This window comes from Macrobrachium nipponense, chromosome 42 (assembly GCF_015104395.2).
Source record: "Macrobrachium nipponense isolate FS-2020 chromosome 42, ASM1510439v2, whole genome shotgun sequence".
NCBI classification, from domain to species: Eukaryota; Metazoa; Arthropoda; class Malacostraca; order Decapoda; family Palaemonidae; genus Macrobrachium; species Macrobrachium nipponense.
Genome location: NC_061103.1, coordinates 34,759,960 through 34,765,157, shown reverse-complemented (window position 1 = coordinate 34,765,157; position 5,198 = coordinate 34,759,960). Strand labels below are relative to the sequence as shown.

Here is a 5,198-nt window from a genome sequence, read left to right as displayed (position 1 = left end):
GTACAGTATTTAGTCGGGACCATAATGTATTCGGATGGCAGTGTTAGATCACTCTTAAGCAGATGAACATGTTTAATAATTTCCAAAATTCACACAAAATGTACAGGTAGGTACTGGTGTCTTGGCATTTCTAAAGCATCAAATTCATCACATGCTGAAACATGCCCATCATGTGCTTCCATTTTGGAGGCTGGAACAAGAATGAACGGTTGAACTGGATCAAAGTGCAGGTATGCATATGAACCATACAGTTCTCATTGGTCGGTCTGAAAAAATTAGACAACCTAGGGAATGATGTAGGCTAGCAAGACATAAGATTAGCAAGAACTCTGGTGCCATGAGACAGGGTTCATGTTTAATAAAGACTTAGCACATAACTTGCAGTCAATGAATGTATGATACCCTAATTTGGATTTTGTGTAGTTTAAAACATGCTGGGGTAAAATACCAAATGGCCGGCCCCTACCGTAGCGCGACCCCCTTCCAGAAAAAGTACTTTAACACATCCCGTAACCCAGGACAGACATTAGTCAAGAGCCAGCGTCCATCGAAGAAACACGTTGAGACCTCTACTTTCCTCTAGAAGTAAGGTTTTTCTCCCGAGTCACAAATTAAGGTCATAGTAATTTCTGATATTCGGGAAGGTGGTCGCGCAATGTTAGAGGTGGCCATTTGGTAATTAACCCTAACTACTAGGCTAAATTCTACTTTTTTTTTTATTCTTTTTTTATTGAGGTACTGGAAAGGTACCTACCTAATAGGCTACCCAAGGGGAAACAACCGAGTGGACTAGCTGATTCAGTCTTGCCCACTTGTTGATCCACCCTCCGAAAAAGTACTTTTGCTTACTTCGAACGGAGGGTAGACGTCTCGAGGTGCTGCTCCCACCACGGATGACTCATGACTGGTGCCCATCTATGGTGTCAGGACATGTTAAAGTACTTTTCCGGAGGGTGGATCAACAAGAGGGAAAGACTGGATCAGCTAGTCCACTCGGTGGTTTCCCCTATAGCCCAGGCCTATCCCTTTGCATTTTACCTGTATAACTGATAGAGATTAATGAAACGACTCCCTTAGGCCGATTTTACTGAATGAATAGGCGTAGCCTCGGACATGAAATCTTGGATCCTGCAATTCCCTCGGCCTATACAGAGGTCTACCCACCATTTTGCTACATAGCTAGGCCTACAGGGGAATGAGAAAGGCCCAAAATGATTGGTTGGTGTAAAGAATTATTTAAGAAATGGCACGAAAACACTAGATATGGAGTCTGATGGATAACCTACCTACCTAGCTAGGTATACCTAGGTAACTGTCTTGGGCATGATACTGGCCCCTGGGGGTTAATTACAGTCGTCCGAATGAATAGTACCTAGCCTAGGCTATTTCCTTAAAATTCTTGTTCAGTAGGTAAAAATGCATAGAATAACCGCAACTGCCATAGTCTAGGTCGCCGCGGATAAGTACCCTAGATCTACCGTTAAAAGAGTTCGAGGTGGCCTGGCCTAGCCTTCACACTGTCAAAAAGAGACGGCCAATTCGAAGAAAGGAAAATAGTATTTACTAGGTGGCACTATTTGGGGTCATTACCTTCTGCGGGGAATTCCTCAAACTCGTCGTCCTCTTCCAGCAAACCTAAGTCAATTTTAGGCTTATTATCGGCGGGTTTCTCAGTAGACATGTTGAATTGGTGGAAGATGACAAGGCAACAACTTTAGGGCGTCCTCGTGGCGTAGAAATGAATCTTATTTGTACTTTGTTTACCTTTCGAGGAACGTACAAGAACCTGGTCAACAGTTGGCGCTGTTCTTTAAGGCGATTCTAAAATATATTTTTTAATACACTCAATATCGTTATTATTCATTATTTGAGTGTTTCAGGGCTAAATGTTTCATTTGCTATACTTTTAAATAATTGTAAACAATTAATATGAGCGACTAACTCCTATTCATATTTTCTGAGTGGTCATGAAAAACATAAGTTTCATCTCAAATAATCCTAGTAACATTAGTTATTTCTGTATTTAAAGCTCTATTTTTATTTTACCTGCTTCTATAAAGTAATTATGACTTTTTATCGGCAACCTAACTTTTTAATTTTGCTTTGTCGCTGATCACGAGTAACCGAGCAATTACGTAAAGGGTGATTTGTCAAGATCCGAACATAGAGAACGGAGCCACAGAAAATCGACTTCTTTATAGTGCAAACTGCAGGTTGGGTTTACAAATTCTCTTCAATATCCTCAAAAGTCTCTGCATATAAAATAGATGCCTTGATGTCTTACTTATTACAAAAGAATAATTTAAATCAACAGGGCAAATCAGGCCAACCTATAAGTGAAACAGATAGTATACAGAGTAAATAACAATAACGATTTCGTAAAGTCTTACTCGTTCGTTACTCTATTCGTTCTCTTATATAATGAAACGGTTCTGTGGAAGGTCAGCCGGTTCATTTTAATAAGTACTACATTATGCGTGACTAGTCCGTACATTCTATATAGAACTTGTTCACATATACTTTAGTGAAATGACGTAGACAAAATCTGAAATCAGCCATTTGATGATTGTTGGAAGCACCCGAATACGGCCATTTAGAAACAGGTTCTTGGACTATGCATTAAATTAAGAAGTGTAGTAGTAGCAGTTGTCCGATGATTCTCAGTCTAGACGAACAGTTTAGTAGACAATTGGTAATTAAAATCTACCTACAGTAGACGATTGGTAATTAAAATCTACCTATTGAGGACGATTGGTAATTAAAGTCTACCTATACTAGACGATTGGTAATTAAAATCTACCTATAGCAGACGATTGGTAATTAAAGTCTACCTATAATAGACGAGTGATAATTAAAATCTACCTATAGTAGACGAATGGTAATTAAAATATACCTATAGTAGACGATTGGTAATTAAAATCTACTTAAAGTAGACGATTGGTAATTAAAATCTACTTAAAGTAGACGATTGGTAATTAAAATCTACCAATAGTAGACGATTGGTAATTAAAATCTACCTATAGTAGACAAATGTTAATTAAAATCTACCTATAGTAGACGATTGGTAATTAAAATCTACCTATAGTAGACAAATGTTAATTAAAATCCCCTATAGCAGACGATTGGTAATTAAAATCTACCTATAATAGACGATTGGTAATTAAAATCTACCTATAATAGACGATTGGTAATTAAAATCTACGTCTAGTAGACGAATGGTAATTAAAGTCTACCTATAGTAGACGATTGGTAATTAAAATCTACCTAATGAGGATGATTGGTAACGAAAATCTACCTATAGTAGATGATTGGTAATTAAAATCTACCTATAGCAGACGAGTGGTAATTAAAATCTACCAATAGCAAATGATTGGTTATTCAAATTTACCTATAGCAGATGATTGGTAATTAAAATCTACATATTGTAGACGATTGGTAATTAATATCTACCTATAGTAGACGACTGGTAATTAAAATCTACCTATAGAGGACGATTGGAAATTAAAATCTACCAATAGTAGACTATTGATAATTAAAATCTACCAATAGTAGACTATTGATAATTAAAATCTACCTATAGTAGACGATTGGTAATTAAAATCTACATATAGCAGACGATTGGTAATTAAAATCTACCTAAAGTAGACGATTGGTAATTAAAATCTACTTATAGAGGACGATTGGTAATTAAAATCTACCTATAGTAGACGATGGGTAATTAAAATCTACATATAGCAGACGATTGGTAATTAAAATCTACCTATAATAGACGATTGGTAATCAAAATCTACCTATAGAGGAAGATTGGTAATTAAAATCTACCTATAGAGGAAGATTGGTAATTAAAATCTACCTATAGAGGAAGATTGGTAATTAAAATCTACCTCTAGTAGACGATTGGTAATTAAATCTACCTATAGAGGAAGATTGGTAATTAAAATCTACCTATAGAGGAAGATTGGTAATTAAAATCTACCTATAGTAGACTATTGGTAATTAAAATCTACCTATAGTAGACGATTGATAATTAAAACCTACCTATAGTACACGATTGGTAATTAAAATCTACCTATAGAGGAAAGTGGTAATTAAAATCTACCTATAGAGGAAGTGGTATTAAAACTACCTATAGTAACTATTGGTAATTAAAAATCTACCTAATAGTATTGATAATTAAAATAAAACTATATAAAGTACATTATGGTAATTTAAATCTACATAGTAGACTATTTGTAATTAAATCTCTATAGTAAGACGATTGGTAATTCAAATCTACCTATAGTAGACGATTGGTAATTAAAATCTACATATAGTAGACGATTGGTAATTAAAATCTACATATAGCAGACGATTGGTAATTCAAATCTACCTAAAGTAGACGATTGGTAATTAAAATCTACCTATAGTAGATTATTGGTAATTAAAATCTACCTATAGTAGACTATTGGTAATTAAAATCTACATATAGTAGACGATTGGTAATTAAAATCTACCTAAAGAGGACGATTGGTAATTAAAATCTACCTATAGTAGACGATTGGTAATTAAAATCTACCTATAGTAGACGATTGGTAATTAAAATCTACCTATAGTAGACGATTGGTAATTAAAATCTACCTAAAGAGGAAGATTGGTAATTAAAATCTATCTATAACGCTCTGTAGAAAAGTCACGCTCCTTGGAGTGCATCTTGTATTGACTGTTTTCATTCTCGTACTTATAAATTTCATAGCGTGTGTTCTGACAATAAAAAAACAAAAAACCTACGATTTATTAGACACATAAAATCACGCGTGAAGTTCATTCCCTTGTAGAAAGGACAAAAATATAATCATAAAATGTGAACTACTACAGTATTTTCGCGCCCATAAAAAAGGCAGCGAGGTAATGGGAGCTCATTTGCCATTCTGGGAGAGAAAAAGCAAAATGTCCTCTGCATGAAATACAGAATCTATTATATTCTTATTTGCTTTTGAAATCAGAGTAAAGAAAGAAAGAACTACAACTTGGAACGCTGTTTGACGGACGAGTGCCTTTCCCTGGCTACAGTATAATCATGTGATATTCAATGAATCACTGTGGCATTTTGGTATATAAAGGTGAAGCAAGTCCTTGGAGCCCAGCCGTTTTCGCTTACTCGGGGAGTAAGCCTACAAACTACTTTGTTGTTATTGTTGGAGGGGGGTAGGAAAGGTCTA

The 5,198-nt window shown here is 35.4% G+C and overlaps 1 long non-coding RNA gene across 1 annotated transcript in view; it reads right to left on the bottom strand.

The window, feature by feature from the left end:
* The window catches only part of LOC135213083 (uncharacterized), a 6,621-nt gene extending 4,814 nt beyond the window's left edge, over positions 1–1,807 (bottom strand). Inside the window, exon 1 of the long non-coding RNA XR_010314072.1 lies at positions 1,591–1,807. This is a non-coding gene — a long non-coding RNA (uncharacterized LOC135213083). The remainder of the gene's footprint in view (positions 1–1,590) is intronic.
* Between the last annotated feature and the right edge of the window lie 3,391 nt (positions 1,808–5,198).